This window comes from Elephas maximus, chromosome 16, assembly GCF_024166365.1.
Source record: "Elephas maximus indicus isolate mEleMax1 chromosome 16, mEleMax1 primary haplotype, whole genome shotgun sequence".
NCBI classification, from domain to species: Eukaryota; Metazoa; Chordata; class Mammalia; order Proboscidea; family Elephantidae; genus Elephas; species Elephas maximus.
In genome coordinates, this window is record NC_064834.1 from 67,522,581 (window position 1) to 67,542,785 (window position 20,205).

A 20,205-nucleotide genomic window follows, 5' to 3' on the forward strand; every position below is an offset into this window, starting at 1 on the left:
TCTCTCCCACTCACTTCTTCCCATCCCTCCTCTTATTCAGGGATCTCAAACACATCGAAATCACTCATCTCTACATCCCACCACCAGAAGCAGCCTGGAGAACTACTTCCATCCTCAGCATGAACCGCCGCCCCCCCCCCGCCGACTCCAGGAAGCCTTCCCTGCCCCTCCCGTTCTAGCTTAGGTGCCCCTTAGTGTCTCCACGGCCCCTCCCCATCAAGGACCTGACCCCCCGCTGACAAGACATTGGACTTGGCACCAGCTTGTCAGAACCAGCAGGCGCAGCACAGCCCCGCCCATCTGCCCCCTGCTGTGGGAAGGCCTGGGGCGCCTTCTGCCCTCACCACGGACCCCTGGCCACAGTAACATCAGGGCACGTGAGGAGATGGAAGATGACATGCACGCGCAGTGCTGGAGGCAGAGAGCAGACAGTTTTGATTTTCAGGGAAGCACAAAAGCAATACGCACTCAACCTTGGGTTTGCCTTCTGTAATAATAGTCAGAGTCGTTAAGGAACTCCCTTGTTGACCACACACCGGCCAGCCAGGGCTCACCTGCTTCTCAGTGGCTCTGCCTATTTTTGTTGTTGTTGTTACCTGCCATTGAGTCAGCCCCGGCTTATGGAGACGCCATGTACAAAGGGAAAAACACTGCCAGGTCCTGTGCCATCCTCTCCATCAGTTGCAGATTGGACCACTGTGACCCACAGAGTTTTCGGTGGCCAATTTTCGGAAGCAGATCACCAGGCCTTTCTTCCCAGTGTGTCTCAGGCTAGATGCTCCACTGAAACCTGTTCAGCACCATAGCAACACACAGGCCTCAACTGACAGGTGGCAGCTATGCTTGAAGTGCATTGGCTGAGAATCAAACCCGGGTTTCTCGCATGGAAGGTGAAAATTCTACCACTGGACCACCAATGGAAACCCCGGGGGCATAGTGGTTGAGAGCTATAGCTGCTAACCAAAACCCAGGCAGTTCGAATCCACCAGGCACTACTTGGAAACCCTATGGGACAATTTTACTCTTTTTTTTTATAGGGTAGCCATGAGTCAGAATCGACTCGATAGCAATGGGTTTGGGTTTTTTGGAGCCACCAACGCTTCCTCCCCATTTTACAGGAAGGAAAATAGAGGCTCTGGAAGACTGAGGCCCTTGCTGGGCCTTCTTCAGCCATTAGCAGCAGAGCTGGGATTCAAGGCCAGGCCCATCTCCGCATCACCTTCCACCATCCTCCCTGTCCCCTATGGTCTTGTACCCACCCAGCAGTCACGGTGAGATCATGTCACTCTTCTGCTACCAGGTCCTACAGGAATTGGCCCCCCAATGCCTTGGTGACCTCGACTCCTGCTCTCCCGAGTCCAGAGCTGAAACCCACACACACTTCATGAATCTGAACATGCCAAATGGGGTCCCACTTCAGGATCTTTGTTCTTGTTAGTCACACTGCCTAGGGCATATTCCCCAAGAGAATCGCAGGGCTGGCTTCACATCCTTCAGGAAATGTCACCTTCCCAGACCACCCTATCTAAAATGGCTGCCCCTGCCCCACGTGGACAGCGTGACTCACGTCCATGTCCCAGTGTCCAGAAGAGCACCTGGCACAGGACAGGTGCTTGATCACCAACCAACTGAATCAAAGAAACAGAACTCAACAGGTTTTGCCCACCTGGCGACAAGTGCTACCACACGGACATTAGGGTGGCTCTTGGGGGCTGACAGCCTCTCTGCTTTCCCAACTATTTAGGACATGCTCAGACTCGTAGGAGGCTGCTTTGCAATAAGTTCCCACCACCTCCCCTCTAAACACCCCTCCTCCAGTGCTCCCTGTGGAGTCTGCTTCAGCATCGTCCCTACAATCTCTTCTCCACCCTCCGGGCCATCGGGGGCCAGCTGTGGTCTGTGATGAAAGATAGCAAAAATGTCCCCACCCCACCAGTACAAATCACAGATCTCACTTGGACACCCAAGTCCCCAAAAGGGGCTCATTCCAAAGCCAAGTCATGCCACTTTCCCATCCCCACATACTGGTCACTCGGGTCACATGGGCCTGCCCACGGGTCCCCAAAAGGCTGGTGCCTCCACCAGGAACTCATTCTTCATTCATTTTACCAAGTAAACCTGTCCTCCTAAAGGTCTCAGCTTGAATGTCACTTCTTCCAGGACACCACCTGCCCCCCAGGATGACATGAGGCTCCTCTTCTGTCCTCTGGCCCTCCCCTCCCCCATGTACTCTTATCATAGCACTTCTAACAACTCTGAGAACAGTACTATTATTAACCCATCATATAGGTGACAAATTTGAGGCCCAGAAAGGTCACCCAAGGTCACCTAGCTAAGAAGTAGGTGAGCTGAAACTAGAACACAGGTCTTTGCAATGTCAGGCCGCCCATCTTCCCCTCTAGTTTAAGCTCCTACAGGCAAGCTAACCGTGTCCACATTTGTAGCCCCCAGGCCCTAGCACAGTGGCTGGTGCAGAAAGTGACATACGGCTCCCTCAGCTTCAGACAGCACCCATCTCATCTCTCTGAGATCCTCTGCCCACAAGACAATTCCCTGCCAACAGACTCCCTCTTTGTTATTTGCTCCCAAACAGACACTCCAATCCAGTTTGTGCAAATACAAGTCACAGCCCAGAGGCAGGCCCAGCTAACACCACCAGGCAGCCAGGATACCCTGCCACCTACACCAACGCCAATGGCCAGCTGTGAATGGGCTGGACACACCGAGGAGGCGGCAGCTGAGCTCTCCAGCCCTTGGCTTTCAGCATGGAACTGTGGAACATTTGTTGATGGCTCAGCCGATGAGGGCAGTGAGTCCTGGGGCACAGGGGGTCCAGGTAAAGGGAGTGTTTAACAGGAGGGAGCATGGGGTCAGCCAAGCCAGGGTCCAAACCCAGGCTCAGCCACTCCTCGGTCCCCCTTCTGGTGACCTGAAGACACATCTCTTGGTACCTGTTTCTCTACCTGCCAAATGGGGCCAATTATTCTATGCAGGATAATTGCATGAAATAATAAAAGCAGTCAGCAGAGGGCCAGGCAATGTACAATGTAAAATACGACTTCTTATCATATCTATTATAATTTACATAGTCAGGCCAGGAAAATGTCTATTCCTCTTGTATTATAAATTACCAAATAAAGCCAAAAAAAAAAAAGAAAGAAAGAAAGAAACCAAACTCGTTGCCATCAAGCTGATTCTGATTATGGCGACCCAGAATAGAACTGCCCCTTAGGGTTTCCAAGGAGTGGCTGGTGGATTTGAACTGCCGATCTTTCGTTTAGCAGCCATAGCTCTCAACCACTGTGCCACCAGGGCTCCAAATTACTGAAGAGAGCTTGGAAAATTTTTCTTGGCTGGTATAGATCCACAGAAGATACGGGGGTGAGTGGATTTTTTTTTTTTTAATGTTTATCAAAAAAATTGTTTTTGAGTTTGAGAAACACTGGTACTAGTCCAAACCTCAGCTTTTATTCAGGAAACTTCCAGCAAAAGCTGTTCCAGACCTTATGTCACCAGGGTGCTATCTATAAGCTGAATATTAGAAAAGTGGCTCCTTGATAACAGGACCAAGAAGATTTAGACTAGCTAGAAATATATAAAATCTTTCAGGGAAAGTCCAGGCATATGCCATACTCCTTCACCTCTGACCTTTGGTGCATTTAAAAATTGGATCTCTGAACCAATCACCGTGGTCAGTTTACACATCCTTTCCTGCTTGGATTTCCATCCCATCTGCTGTGACTCAGCCCCTCCATTTACATTCCAAAACACAGTTCATGTATACAACGTGTGCTGCATCACGGCTCTTCCTGGGGAGAAATCCACAGGCCAGAGGAAATGATTTCTCAAAATACCACAATCACTCACGCCTGCAATGTAAACTTTAGAACTGCCTGCTCAGGTAATGGAGGGTTATCCAAATATTTTTCATAAGCATTTCAAGCAGCAGAGGGAATGTCTATGCTACTCACTCGGCAGCATTCTCAGACCTGCTCAAACCCTGGCCCTGCAGAGCTCCTGGTTCCTAATAAACTGGGCCATTCCAGAAGCCGCAGCTCAAGGAAGACAGAGCAAAGCGAGACAAGGCTCAGAGAAGTAAAACTGAGATGACCACATGTCCAGGAGAGCTTTCACAGGGCCTCAACGAACCATAGACTCAAAGCTGAAAGGTTTCATGTTATAGAGAAAACTGACATCTTTCATCTTCTCCAGCCCGGTTCACAACCTGCCCAACCGTACTCAGTACCTGATACTACTCTGGCCTGCTTTCGTTCTCTAACAAACACAGCTCGTCCCCCTACCTCCACCTCTGCCTTGTATCATCCGATGGGCTCACCTTAAAGGTCACCTCCCTGTCCCCACCTGTTACTCTGAATCATACCACGCAACCCCATTCCTCCACAGCACTTACATACTTTATTCTCATTTTGCTTATTTGCTTATTGTTAGCCGCCCCCACTAGGCTATAAACTCCCTGGTGGCGATAATAATGAACATTTATTAAACACTTGCTGTGTGCTAGACATTGCCCAAGGCACTTTACATCCATTGCCCCATTCTGTCTTCACGGCAATGCCGAAGAAAGAACCATACTGTTATTGTCCCCATTTTACAGACGAGGAAACTGAGGTGCATGGTGGCCACCCAAGGCATAAGTGGCAGAGTCAGAGCTAGTACCCCGGAATTCCGATCTCAGCAGAGCACTCCTGGCTGCCCTGCCTCCCCATGGAGAACTTGTGCACGGCTGTGTCCCCAGCACCTGGCCCGGCACCTGGTACATAGCAGGTCCTCAAGAAACATGTGTTGAGTGAATGAACCAATGATCAGATTGGAAGGCACTTCATAATTTACAAAGCACCTTCACAGCCTTTGTCCTGACTTTTTAATGACATTTCTAAGATGAGAAAACTGAAGGCCCTGTGAGATCCTGAGCGACTTTGGCCTGAGGGCGTAACGCCAAGGGGCTGCTTTAAGTCATTCATTTCTCTCAAATCTGGGTTTTGTTTTAAAATTGTATATATACTTTGCTTTCTATCCCACAACACATCTGTGTTTGTTTCCTAAATCAAATTAACATTTTAAATTTCTATGACTTGTTTTTATAATGTTTTATTGTGGAAAATTTCAAGCATCCACAAAAGTAGAGAATACGGTATAATAAACCACCAGGTACCCATCACCCAAATTACTTAATTAAAAAAAAAAAAAAAACCTTTTAAGTAAAATTGACTATCTCAGGAAGAAATCACAGTAACTCTCATTTACACTCAATGAGCAAATTGTTGTTGTTAGCTGCCACAGAGTTGATTTTGACTCATGGTGACCCCCACATGTGCAGAGTAGAACTGCTCCACAGGGTTTTCAAGGCTGTGACCTTTTGGAAGCAGATCACTAGGTCTGTCTTCCAAGGTGCCTCTAGGTGGGTTTGAACCACCAATCTTTCGGCTAGTAGTTGAATGCTTAACCATTTGCACCATCAAAGGACGCCTATGCTCAGTTCATTTTCACAGCCCCCCTTCTAAGAAGTCCAAACTGATGTTATTTCACGCGGGGAAGTTGAGGATGATGAGATTAAGTCACTTGCTTGAAGTCTTGGAGCTCGAGGGGACAGAGCAGGGAGTCGCCCAGGGCCCACAGGCTTAACCACCAAGTGGTCTCCAAAGGGCAGTGGAGGTGAAAGTAGGTCTTCAAAGATAAATCAAGGGTGTGGGTCCATGTCCTGTTTCCTTTAAATCTGAAGCTACCATTAAAGTTGCAGAGTTCCCAAAAGCATCCACACCCAATCGGCCAAGACATCTGGCCATTCATTCACCTTCTCCCTCATTCATTCTCTCATTCCATCAGATACATGTGATTTCCTCACTGTGCCAAGACATGAAGTCTGTCTAGCCCAGAGGAGTGCCCAGCCTCGGTGGGAAGGAGAGAAACTGACAGCTACAATCAGAATTCAAGGCAGGCCTTGCCCCATGCAAAGTATACAAGGAAAATGCTCCACGGCCACAGGTATCCTCCTCCGTCTCCACCATCAGAAAGCAAGGCTGCTGAGGGCAGGGAGCTAAGTGGTTAAGCTTGTGGGTTTGGGACTTAGATTATACTTGGGTTTGAATCTCTGCTCTGTCCCCTCCTAGCTGTGTGGACTTGAATAAGTCACCTACCTTCTGTGACCTATAACCCCCCCCCCAAAAAAACCCAAACCCATTGCTGTCCAGTCAGTTCTGACTCATGTTGACCAAGGTTGGTAAATCCCCAGATCCTAGAGTGGTTGGAAGATCGCATTAGATCATGCTCAACCCAGTTTCTGCAACAAAGGAAGCTCTCCATCAATGGTAGCCATTATAACTGGCTATTTTTTTATTACACATAACCAGTTCTCAGTAATGAGTCCCAGCTTGCCTGAGAGAGGCAGAAGCTTTGTAAAAGCGCCTACACATCGGAGAGCCGGCATCTCCTCGGAAAGTCTGTAAACATGGAAAATAAATAATAAAACTCCTCAGCCTTCCCGATTCAGCTGGCCAAGTGATGTTGGCCGCATGTGAGAAGAACAATCTGGTGGTCAGTGGAGCAGAGACAAAGACTCCCTGTTGTGTCCTAGCTGGGCGCTGGCACGCTGGCATGTTGGCACGCTGGCTCACATTCCATGATTCTGCAGGGCAAACCCATGGCGGCTGGGCCAGGATGGCCAAGGAAGGGCTTCAGGCTCAGGCAAGCCTGGATCCAAGCCCCGCATCTCTCCAGGACCCCCTCCTGGGTGGTTGAGGACCAAGAGGGCCCCAGAAGCGCACCTGTCACATGGTGGGCACTTTGCTAGCTGCACTTTCTGCTCTGATCAGGGTGGAGAAGTAGACCTGGTCTCAGGATTCCTGGCTCCAAGACCGGGCTCGGCCACAGGCTCACTTTGTGGCCTCAGGCACGTCACTGATGCTCGGTCTTTTCATTTGTATAATGTGGGTGAAAATCATACGTCCTCTTCCAGCCTCATCCTCCCTGTGATGGAATCATAGGGCAGAGCATGGACCTGGGGTGGAATCCCAGCTTTGCCACTTCCTCGTTTGTGATCTTGGAGTCCCTGCATGGTGCAAATGGTTAAGACACTTGGCTGCTAACCAAAAGGTTGACAGTTCAGAAGAAAGGACTGAGGATCTACTTCCAAAAAATCAGCCATTGAAACCCCTATGGAGCACAATTCAACCCTGACACACATGTTACCATGAGTTGGAATCCACTCAAAGGTAGCTGGTTAAAAGTATGTGCTCTTAATTACTCTAGGCCTTACTTTCCTCATCCGTGAAATGGGATCATTATGTCACCACCTCCCAGGTTTGCTGTGAAGATTAAAGAAGGCAATGTGTATAGAATGTTCGGCCCAGAGCCTGCACATAGTAAGTACTCAGTGATGGAGAACAGATGCTCCATGGTAGAGGATGGCTCTAACACGGAGCTTAATAACAAAAATATTAATAATCGGTTCCCTTTTTGTATTTGCTTTTTTTATACTGGGCAACAAGCCAAGCACTCAACTTGTCTTACCTCATTTCCACCTTCCCCAGTGAGCAGGCCTCATGCACAGGACAAGGTGTGCCTTCTTGGGCAACACGGCAGGTCCCGTGGCCAGCCTTTCCCTGCTCCACCCCGCAGGGTCTGTGACACGCAGTTTAGTCACTAGTGTCTACATGCCCTGGTAATGGCCCAAAACTCCTCCGCCATAGGCCTTCCCAAGCTGGCAGAGTGGGTGGAAATAGGATTAGGGTCAGTAGACCCCAACTCCTGCCCTAACAAGCCTGCGCCCAGACAGTCTTTGCTGTAAATGGGGAGCATTTGTCAACACTCTGTACTGACCCCCAAGATCACTGTGAGGATGGAAAGCCCGAAGGTCTGGGGAAAAGTTAAGAGAGTGTTATTTACTTTACCCCCCAAAAGGGTTATCACTTTCTTCATTTCTATCTCATCCAGTGTCCTGAGAAAGTGCTACGGTTGGAGCAAGGGGAGAAATTCAAGAAAGAAATCAAAATACTGAACTTAAAAAAGTGAAGTTTCTGTTTTTTTTTGTTTTTCAGAAACTAAGAAAATTGAGGAAAAGAAGGAAAATAGATGAGGAAATAGGTTGCATCACAGGTGATCTAACAGATTCATGGTGAGTCTCAAAGCCCAAGAGCCGAAGAGGCAAAGGTCACAAAGAAATATTGCCAAGTGAAAATAAAGTTAAACAAGCACATGGAAATCCATCAATCTCACGAGTACATCTATATCTCTAAATATTTACATCTATATATATCTATCTACCTATCTGGAGCCCTGGTGGTACAGTGATTAAGAGCTCGGCTGCTAACCAAAAGGTCAGCAGTTTGAATCCACCAGCCACTCCTTGGAAACCTCATAGAAGTTCTACTCTTTCCTACTGGGTCACTGTGAGTTGGAATTGACTTCATGGCAACAAATATTTTTTTGTTTTTTGGTCATCTACCCATCTACCTATCTATCTATCTAGACACACACACACAGTTAAACACTTATTAAACCCATAGAATAAATTTTAAAAATATAATATCCAACGGTGATGGAATTGTGGTAAAATCTATACTTTCACACATATGTAGATCATGCCATCATAAACTAGTTTCATACCTTAGAAAATCATACGGTAACATTAAAAACACTTTGATTAATCCTTCTCTGAAAAATTTATCCTATGTCAAAAAAAAAAAAACTTTTATTCATCCACATATTTTAAAATGTCATTTCATACAAGGAGCACAATTGACAGAAATTACAAAGTATGAAGGCCATGTAGCAACAGGGGAAAATGTCACAATATTAGGTGAAAATAAGTAGGACAAGCATACACACATCATGATTCTGACTCTAAAATGGTCCTGCAGATGGATAGATACTGGCACACAGAAAAATTAACAGCTATGCTAAGGTGGGGGATAGCGAAGGCAGTGTTTGTTCTTTGCAGATTCCTTTTATAATTTCTTTTCTACCACACTCTTTCTCCATACTGTGCCTGAGGCCACGCCTCACTTCCCAGGAAGGGTGGGGAGCGATGTCCTGGACCAACAACTACTCAGCTCACACCGTTTCGTTTGGCTCCTAAATTAATTGTGCTGCTGTTTCTTGAAACTGCAGCTCTCAAAACAAAGCCACCGGTGTGTGTATGAGAACAGACGCCAACACACTCCAGCAAATACTTCATTAGAGCAAACACACTGGACTCTGTGCTGGGGCCAAGGAATTTTGCATTTGGGCAGGAAACGTCAGTCCCCACACAAAGGCCTTCTGAGGGCCCCACGCGAGTGAGCTCAGAATGGCTGACCTTCCCGGAGCTGGCTGGCCGTGGGCACTGGGGCATCCCCAGGGCAGCCCCCTTCCAAGGCCTTGTGGCCAGCTCTCAGCCTGCTCTGGGCTACGTGCTTCTCTGGGATCTGATAAATGTTCAGACTTTGCAAACCATTTTGACGGGTTCGTAGAGCTACTTAAATCCAGAGTCCCTGGGTGGTGCAAACGATTAACGCACTCAGCTGTTGACCAAAAGGTTGGAGGTTCAAGTCCACCCAGAGCCACCTCTGAAGAAAGGCCTGGTGATCTTCTTCCGAAAAATCAGCATTGAAGACCCCATGGAACACAGCTCTGCTCTGACCCACATGAGTTCGCCATGAGTCAGAGTCCACTTGGCGGTAACCGGTTTTTAGGGCCACACTAAGCAAACCTGTGTGGACAGCCAGGTCCCTCTCCCAGGGTTAGTACACTAACTTTGTGTCCTTCCCTCCAACTGCTAAGGAGCCACAGTGAGCTCTCCAGAGGCAGACTCACCGAGTGCACACAGACTAGATGAGGTTAGACAAATTCCAATCACAGTTAAGACAGAGGATGTCTTTCAGGCTAAAATCAGGAAGAAGGAAAGGCCATATAGGTCACAGGCAAGAGCATAGGCTGAGTTTGACTTTTGCTGTGTGACTTTGGTACTTCTTGTATTTTAGCTTTTTCATCTGCAAAATGGGGATAATAACTGTACCTACTTCATGGGGATGTTTTGAAGATGAAGTGCATTACTACATACAGGGCAAAGGACAGTGGCCGGCACACAGGAAGTGCTCAATAAATGTCAGTGACTATTGATTACAGACTGCTTAATCCTATTAACATAGCCACATATCCAGATAAATACAAATCACATGGATTTATTTATCTATCTCGCTATCTACTAATAGCTATACCCCAAAAAAAACAAACCCACTGCAGTCGAGTCGATTCCAACTCACAGCAACCCAGTAGGACAGAGTAGAACTGCCCCATAGGATTTCTAAGGCTGTAAATCTTGACAGAAGCAGACTGCCACATCTTTCTCCCAAGGAATGGCTGGTGGGTTAGAACCACTAACTTTTTGGTTAGCAGCCAAGTGCTTAACCACTGCATCACCAGGGCTCCCAATAGTTATATATGCATTGAAAAAAAAAAGAAAAAACTGGAAGGAAATACACTAACATCTGAATAGTGATAATCTCCACACAGAAGGATTATGGGTGATTTTTTTTCTTTACACTCCACCCTCCACACCCTTTCAACAGATAATATGGTTTTCTTTCATAAGCAGAATAAAGCCAATAAATAATTAAAAAAAATCGAATCGACAGAAGCAGGGTAGGTGATTTAGAAACAGAAAAGGGGTCAGAAAGATCTCAACACTAAGGTACCTAACACCCTTCAAGGAAGGGGATACCTCGGTGCGTGGATCTCAATCTCTCAAAAAACCTCTGAGTCACCCTTAAAGCTTCAGTGCCAATGTCTTGTCTTCTGAGAAACTGTTGCTAACTTGGCTTACCCCTGCCCCATACTTGGTCCCCTTGCATTATGCATATGTCTGAGCCTCCTTGAAGGCAATGCCCTCTTGTGACTTCTGGTTGCCATTTCTGAATCACTTGCTAGGTGCCAGGCCCTGGAATAGTGACTTTCCTGAGGTGATCTCGGAGCTGAGGTTCAGAGAGAGCAGATGAGTTGCTCAGGACCACCCAGAGAGAGGTGGCCTGGCTGGAATTCAAACCCTGATCTGCTCACTTCAAGTCCAGCGCTCAAGTCCAGCTTCTCCATGCAGGGAAGTCAATGGTTATTGGAGGTTATTTTGGGATATGGTCGGGGAATCAGGGAAGGTGGTTCCTATTTTCTGGTTAGAAATCTTACCTTTGAGTAATTTTGGGTGATAATTGTCAAGTGTGTTTGTGTGCATGCATGTGCATGTGTGTCTATGTATGTGTTAGACAGAAGAGAAAGTGTATAAAATGTTTGTCAAAGGCTCTTAGATAGCAGCACATGTAGCTTGTTCAGGTTTTTCAAAGAATCAGAGACTCTGAATTAGAAAGGCAAGAAAATAAAGAGGATGGACTCAGATGAGTAGAAAATAGAAAAGCCTGCTCCTGCAAAATGCTTCAGGATGGAGGCCTAAGCCAATTCTTGATCCTTCTTCCTGGCCACAGAACCCTAGAAGCTTAAGGTCAGAAGAAAACTTTAGAGATGATTTTGTTGAATCTTCTGCTCCATGCAGAAATCCCTTGTACAGCATTCCATATAGCCAGCTTGTTTGAATGCCTCCTTTGATGGGGAACTCAGTTGAAGAAGCAGTACATGCCTCCATCTCAGAGTGATGCCAGCAAGCTCTCTCTTTCATAGTTGAAGTATCTCCCCTGTAATGTCACCCTTTTGTCTTAGTTCCATCCTCTGAAGTAATGCAGAATAAGTGTACCCTTCTAGCAGTTAGAATACCTCCAGCTGCGAGTAATAAACAACTCAATAACAAGCAATTTCAGAGGTAGCTCTATCTCCACCCTTCTGGCCCACCCAGTTTTACTGTTGGCTTGACCTCAGGAGGGCAACAAGATGGCTGCTGCAGTTCCATGTGTTCTGTCAGCCATTAAATGTCCAGAGGAAGAAGATAGTATGTCTTCCCGTGGGTCTTTCTTCCCAGAAGTACCTCATCAGTCCTGTCCTCACTTCTCATTGGACATAACTGGGTCACACGACCACACTGAAGTCTAAACCAATACTGACAAGGACAAAGTATTATCTTAATTGACTTAGATGGATTTGAGTTTACCTCTGAACTGGTACAGGGTCACCTTCCTTGAGGATGAACAAAGTCAGGGTTCTTCCAGTAAGAAATAAGAGGGAAATGGATGTTGAGTAGACAACTATAGTTGCTTCTACAGCACCCAGTATGTGGTTTGTGGAGTGGTAGGCAGCTCTGAGAGGTAGACTGCTCAGAATCCATTCCCTTTCTACTGTGGCAACGCCTATTTTTGCTCTGAGGAATTATCTCTCCTTGAGATGAGACCCTCAGTCCACATCCTCTCCAAGGCCTTCTTGATCCACCTGGGTGATCTAGTGATTCTATGAGCTACCCCATATCCTTCTAGTACGTTCTTTTTTATAGATTAAGTAGCCAGACCCAGTCAGTCTCTGTTGCATGCAGAACTCCAACTAGCCTGTTGGATTCAAGGGCACTGAGAGCTTCGAGGTCCACTCTTCGGGGCTGGCAGCAGCCTAGGACAGTTTGTAAAGCCCCAGAGATTTAGAACTCAGAATCTGGTTTTGATTCCCAGCAATCCTCTGACTAGTTGTGTGGCCTTGGATAAATGACTGATCAGTTAGTTATGACATTTAACTTAATCCCAGTAGGGATTGGAAAAAAAAAAAAAAAACAAGCAAACAAACATAAACATTCTACATGAATGTACCCATCCAACTTAAAAAATCTGGAGGTGGAGCCAACAGGGTGCCCTAGACAGACGCTTCATGCTGCCCCTCTGCAGGAAACACCCGAAAAAATAAGTAAAACAGACACAAACATCAATTCTGGAACCCTAAGCACCAAATGAAGGGATAAAGAACTAGATCAAACACCAAATGCAAAAAGAAACTGAAGGAAAACAGAGAACGAGGAGAGATACGTAGTGGTGGTTTAAGACCAACTAACATAGCATAGCATCACCATCTTGGAACATAACCAGCAACAACCCCCAACAGGGAGTATAGGAAGGCAACTTCACGGAGCTCCCAAAAGGAGACAGAGCACCCAGTAACCAGAGAAACATGCTTTCCCACCCTCACCCTTCTGCTGCATATGCCGCCTCCACCCCTTCCCACCATGCCATACCACGCTGCCTTGGCTACAGAGCCACTGCTGCTACCCCAGATCTGCCCCATCCCCATTCACTGACTCCTGCCATGCCATTTTTTTTTTTCCTTTCTTCCTTTTCTTTCTCCCTCCCACGTAGCCCTGTATGCCACATACACCTCTTGTCGCTGGGCCATGATGCATTGCCTAGGCTAGACAGCCACTGGCCCACTGCCACCCCAGGTCTGCTCTGTCCCCACCCATCCTCTCCTGCCACTCCTTTTTTTCCTTTTATTCTCTTTCTTCCTTTACTTTCTCCCTCCCACCTCACCCTGTACACTACCTCCACCCATTCCTACCAGCCCCTGCCACACTGCCAACAGCTAGAAGGCCACTGGCTCACCACTGTGCTGAGTCCACCCAGTCCTCACCTGCTGGCTCCTGCCACGTCACCAATTTTTTTTTTTTTTTTTTGCTTTTTTTTCTTTCTCTGCTTTCCTTTCTCCCTCCCACCTAGCCCATATGTTACCTCCCCTCCCTTCCAAATGGCCCTCAGGCCTGCCCACTCCCACTTACTGGCCCCCACCGCACAGCCAATTTTTTAATCTATTTTTATTTTAATTACTTTTTTCTTTCTGACTTTTCTTTCTCCCATCCACCTAGCCCTGTTAGCCACCTCCCACCTTCTCACTGGACCTTGCTGCACTACCACAACTAGAGATCCACCAACGCACTGGCCCATCACTGCCCCAGGTCCACCTGGTCCCCCCCGAGACCCCCACCACGCTGCCTTTTTTTTTCTTTTCCCTCTTTTCTTTCTCCCTCCCACATAGCCAGTATGTCACTTCCCCTCCCTTCCCACTGATCCCAGGATCCACGCCACCCCCACTTGCCAGCCCCCACCATGCCACCATTTTTTCCTTCTCTCTTTTCTTTCTTTCTCCCTACCACCTAGCCCCATGTGCCACCTCCCCCACCTTCCTGCCAGTCCCTGCTGTGCCACTGCAGATAGAATGCCACTGTCACACTGTCCTGCCACTGCCCCAGGTCTGCCCCACTCTCACTCGCCAGCCTCCACCACACCATTTATTTTATTTCTTTTTCTTTCTTTTCTTTCTACCTCCTACATTGCCCTATACAGCACCTCTCCCCACTTCCCACTGGCTCCCAGACCCGTCTTGTCCCTACCCACCTGTTAACCTTTTCTTTTTTATTCTCTCTCTCTTTTCTTATCTTTCTCCCCCGACCCCAAGCTAGCCCCATACGCTACCCCCTCTTCCCACTGGCCCTCGAAATGCTGCCATGGCTAAAGCGTTCCCAGCACTCAGGCCCACTGCTACACTGACCTGCACTGCCCCTCCACACCTGCCACTCGATCAGCTGCTGAATGGTTGGAAGTGAGCCTATATCACTCTTTGTCCAACACTCCTGCCTATCTGGTGAGGGGCTGTATATGCTCCCACACTGTTAAACCAACATCCTGAGGCAGACAGCACCTGTGCAGTCAGCCTTCAGCCACCACACTAAACCAGTGTATAGTGAAATAGGTTCACCCTGCCTGCTGCTGCCCTGCCCACCCAGACAAATTGGTTAGAGCTGTCATGCCCACAGACTGGCAAGCAACAAAGCACAACTGGCTCACCCACCATGACATATCAAAACAAAACAAAGAAGTAGGATGAAAACAAATGAACACACAAACAATAAATAAAGAAAATAATACCTTAATGTCTTGGAGACAGCAGACAATATCAAAACATACAAAAAAGCAGGTCAAGATGGCTCCAGCAAGCCACCAAAATAATCATATGACCTTCTGGTAGAAGAAAAGGTAGTAGAATTACCTGATATGGAATTCAAAAGACTAACAGTTATGGATCTATGTAATTAGGAAAGAGATCAAAGAAAACACAGACAAAACCAAGGAAAAAAATAGACGATATCATGGAAAACAGAGAAAAAAATCAATGAAAACATAACCAAAATCAAGGACAACATAGACAAAGCAATAGAAGAACTCAGGAAAATAATACAAGAACAAAACATGAAAATAAATAAATTAGAAATCATACAAAAACAGGAACTAGAAACTGAAAAGATAAACAACAAAATTTGAGAAATGGACAACTCAGTAGAAGGTTTTAGGAGCAAATTTGAAACAACAGAACACAAAATGGAAAAAAAATCCATGGATGCCACTTTGTTCGAGGAAAAACAATGAATGCAGAAAAGTGAAGAAAACCTAAAAATTATGTGGGACACAATCAAGAGCAAAAATTTGCACATGATCAGAGTTCCAGAACAGGAAAAAATAGAAAATACAGAGGGGATTGTAGAAGATTTGCTGGGAGAAAACTTCCCAAATATCAGGAAAGACAAAAGTTGACCATCCAAGAAGTTCAATGAGCACCATGTAGGATAGACCCCCCAAAAGAATGTCACCAAGATATACCATAACCACACTTGCCAAAACCATAGACAAAGAAAGAATCCTGAAAGCAACTCGAGAAAAATGAAAGGTCACTCGCAAAGGGGGAACAATAAGATTACTCAGCGGAAACTATGTAGGCAAGAAGGCAAAAGGATGACATATATAAAACCTTGAAAGAAAAAAAATACTTCCAACCAAGAATAATATATCCTGAAAAACTCTCTCTCAAATTAAAAAAAAAAAAAAAATTTTTTTTTTTTTTATATGATGGCAAAATTAGGACACCTCCAGATAAACTGAAATTAAGGGAATTTGTAAAAACCAAACTAAACTAGCAAGAAATATTAAATGGAGCCCTTCAGTTAGAGAATCAACAACATCAGACAGCAACCAGAGTCTAGGACATGGGACAGCATCAGGCAGGTACCAACCTAGGCAAAGAGCTCACAATAATAAAATGAAGCTAAAAGACTTAAAATAGGTAAATGGAGACATCAATCTGTATTTAACAACAATGTCAAAAAAATAAAAGGGGGAATAAATGGCGTAGGTTAGAACTTTCAAATGGAGAGGAAATCAAGGTGATACCAAGTAATAAAAGACTGTTTCTAACTTAAGAAGATAAGGATAAATTTCAAGGCAACCACTAAGAAAGTTAACAAGCCTACTCATCAGAATAAACAAGAAAAGAAACATAAAGTCTCAGTAAACACGAAATCTATAATAATGAACGAAAATCCACAAGCAAAAGGAACTCAGCACAAGACAGTAAGAGGAACAAAGAATATGTCAGCATCACAAAACACACACTCACACAACAATATGACAACAATAAACTCATACCTGTTGATAATCGCACTAAATGTAAATGGCTTAAATGCACCTGTAAAGAGACAGAGAGTGGCAGAATGGATAAAAAAGCACAATCCATCAATGTGCTGTCTACAAGAGACCTACCTTAGACACAAAGACCTAAATATACTAAAATCAAAGGATGGGAAAAATATATCAAGCAAACAGTAACCAAAAAAGGGCAGAAGTGACAATGCTAATCTCAGAAAAAATAGACTTTAAGGCAAAATCAGCCATAAAAAACAAGGAAGGATGAGATATAATGATTAAATGGACAATCCACCAAGAAGACATAACCTTAATAAATATCTATTCACACAATGACAGGGCTCCAAAATATATAAAACAAACTCTAACAGCACTGAAAAGAGAAATAGAGTTCCACCATAATAAGAGGAGACTTCAAAACACCACCATCAGTAAAAGACAGAACATCTAGAAAGAAACTTAACAAAGATATAGAAGATCTAAAGGCCAAAATCAACCAACTTGACCTCATAGACATATATAAAACACCCCACCAAACAGCAGCAAAGTGTACATTCTTTTCCAATGTACATGGAACATTCTCCAGAAGAGACCACATTTTAGGACACAAAGCAATCCTTAATAAAATCCAAAACATCAAAATAATACAAAGCATCCTCTCTGATCACAATGCCATAAAAACAGAAATCAACAGGAAGAGCAAGGAAAAAAAAATCAAATACATGAAAAATAAAAACACTGTGCTTTATTAAAAAACAACTGGGAAACAGAAGAAACCAAAGAGGAAATTAAAAAAATTCCTAGCATCAAATAAGGATGAAACACATCATACCAAACCTCTGGAACACAGCAAAGGCAGTACTCAGAGGTCAATTTATAGCAATAAACACGCACATCAAAAAAGAAGAATGGGCCAAAATCAAATAGCCCTATAACTCTAACAAATAGAAAGAGAACAGCAAAAGAAGCTAACAGCCACCAGAAGAAAGGAAATAGTAAAGATTAGAGCAGAAATAAATGAAATAGAGAACAGTAAAACAATACAAAGAATCAATAAGACCAAACATTGGTTCTTTGAAAAGGTCAACAAAATCGACAAACCATGGGCAAACTGACAAAATCAAAACAGGAGAGGAACCAAATAACCCAAATAATAAATGAGATGGGGGACGCTACAACAGATCTAACTGAAATAAAAAGGATCATAAAAGGATACTATGAAAAATTGTACTCCAACAAATTTGAGAACCTAGTGGAAATGGACAAATTTCTAGAAACCTAATTTAACACAAATTGAGATAGAAAATCTAGACAGACCCATAACAAGAAAAGACACAGAAGAGGTAATAAAAAAAATTCCCAACAAAAAAAAAGCCCTGGCCCAGATGGCTTCACTGGAGAATTCTACCAAACATTCAGAGAAAAGCTCACACCAGTACTATTCAAACTATTTCAGAGCATAGAAAAGGAAGGGATACTCCTGAATTCATTCTATGAAGCCAGCATAACCCTGATACCAAAGTCAGGAAAAGATACCACAAAAAAAGAAAATTACAGATCAATATCTCTCATGAATATAGTTGCAAAAATACTTAACAAAATTCTAACCTATAGAATTGAGCATCATATCAAAAAAATAATGCTCTGTGACCAAGTGGGATTCATACCAGGTATGCAAGGATGGTTCAACATTAGAAAATCAATCAACATAAACAGAACAAAAGGAAAAGAATCACGTGATCATCTCACTGGATACAGAAAAGGCATTTGATAAAGTTCCAACACCCATTCCTAATAAAACTCTCGATAAAATAGGAATAGAAGGTAAGTTTTAATAAAGGACATCTATACAAAATCACAGTCAACGTCATTCTCCATGGTGAGAGACCGAAGACATTCACCCTACAAAGGGGAACAAGACAAGGATGCGGTTTATCACCACTCCTATTTAACATTGTGGTGGAAGTCCCAGCTAGAGCAATAAGGAAAGAAAAAGAAATAAAGGGCATCCAAACTGGTAAGGAAGAAATAAAACAATCCCTATTCAGAGCCCTGGTGGCACAGCCAGTTAAAGAATTCAGGCTGCTAACCAAAAGGTCAGCAGTTCAAATCCACCAGTCGCTCCTTGGAAACCCTATGGGGGCAATTATACTCTGTCCTATAGGGTCACTATGAGTCAGAATCAACTCGACGGCAATGGGTTTGGTTTGGTTTTTTGATATTCGCAGATGATATGATCCTATACATAGAGAATCCCAACGATTCCACAAGAGAACTATTGGAACTAATAGAAAGATTCAGCAGAGTAGAACACAAGATCAACGTACAAGAATCAGTTGGATTCCTACACACCAACAAAGAGAACTTCAAAAAGGAAATTAGGAAAACAATACCACTTATAATAGCCTCTAATAAGATAAAATACTTAGGAATAAATCTAATCAGGTATATAAAAAACCTATACAAAGAAAACTACAAAACAGTATTGCAAGAAATCAAAAGAGACCTACATATCATGCCCATGGATAGGAAGGCTCAACGTTGTGAAAATGTCAATTTTATCCAAAGCAATATACAGATACAAGGTAATCCCTATCCAAATACCAACAGCATTCTTTAATGAGTTGGAAAAACTAATCACCAGCTTTATATGGAAAGGAAAGAGGCCCCAGATAAGGAAAGCATTACTGAAGCAAAGAAACAAAGTAGGGGGCCTCACACTACCTGATCTCAGAACCTACTATACAGCCAGGATAGTCAAAACAGCCTGGCACTGGCACAACAACAGACACATTGACCAATGGAACAGAATCAAGAACCCAGACGTACATGCATCCACCTATGATCAGCTAATCTTTGACAAAGGACTAAAGTCTATTAAATGAGGAAAAGACAGTCTTTTTAACAAATGGTACTGGCAAAACTGGATGTCCATCTGTAAAAAAAAAAAAAAGAAACAGGACCCATACCTCACACCATACACAAAAACTAACTTGAAATGCATCAGAAACCTAAAACCATAAAGATCATGGACGAAAACATAAAGGCAACACTAAGGGCCCTAATATATAGCATAAAGAGAATACAAACCATAACTAACAATACAAAAACACCAGAAGATAAACTAAGATAATTTTTAGGCAGCTCCTAAAAATTAAACACTTAAGCTCATCAAAAGACTTCATCAAAAGAGTAAAAAGATAACATACAGACTGGGGAAAAAAATTTGGCTATGACGTATCTTAAAAGGGTCTAATCTCGTAAATCTATAGAATACTTCAACACCTCAACAACAAAAAGACAAATAATCCAATTTAAAAACAGGCAAAGGTTATGAACAGACACTTCACCAAAGAAGACATTCAAGTTGCTAACAGGCACATGAGGAAATGCTCACAATCATTACCTATTAGAGAAATGCAAATAAAAACTACAATGAGATACCATCTCACCCCAAGATTATTGGCACTAATCAAAAAAACAAAATAACAAATGTTGGAGATGTTGCAGGGAGACTGGAACTCTTACGCACCGCTGGTGAGAATTCCAAAATGGTACAACCACTGTATAAAATGATATGGTGCCTCCTTAAAAAGCTAGAAATAGAAATACCACGTTGTTGCTGTTAGATGCCTTCGAGTTGGTTCTGACTCATGGTGACCCTATGTACAACGGAATGAAACACTGCCCAGTACTGCGCCATCCTCACAATAGTTGTTACGCTTGAGCCCATTGTTGCAGCCACTGTGTCAATCCATTTAGTTGAGGGTCTTCCTCTTTTTCGATGACCCTGTACTTTACCAAGCATGATGTCCTTCTCCAGGGACTG

The 20,205-nt window shown here is 44.2% G+C and overlaps 1 protein-coding gene across 1 annotated transcript in view; it reads right to left on the reverse strand.

The window, feature by feature from the left end:
* The window catches only part of HSPA12A (heat shock protein family A (Hsp70) member 12A), a 182,931-nt gene that overhangs the window by 85,430 nt on the left and 77,296 nt on the right, over positions 1-20,205 (reverse strand). The gene's annotated exons all lie outside the window — the stretch shown is intronic.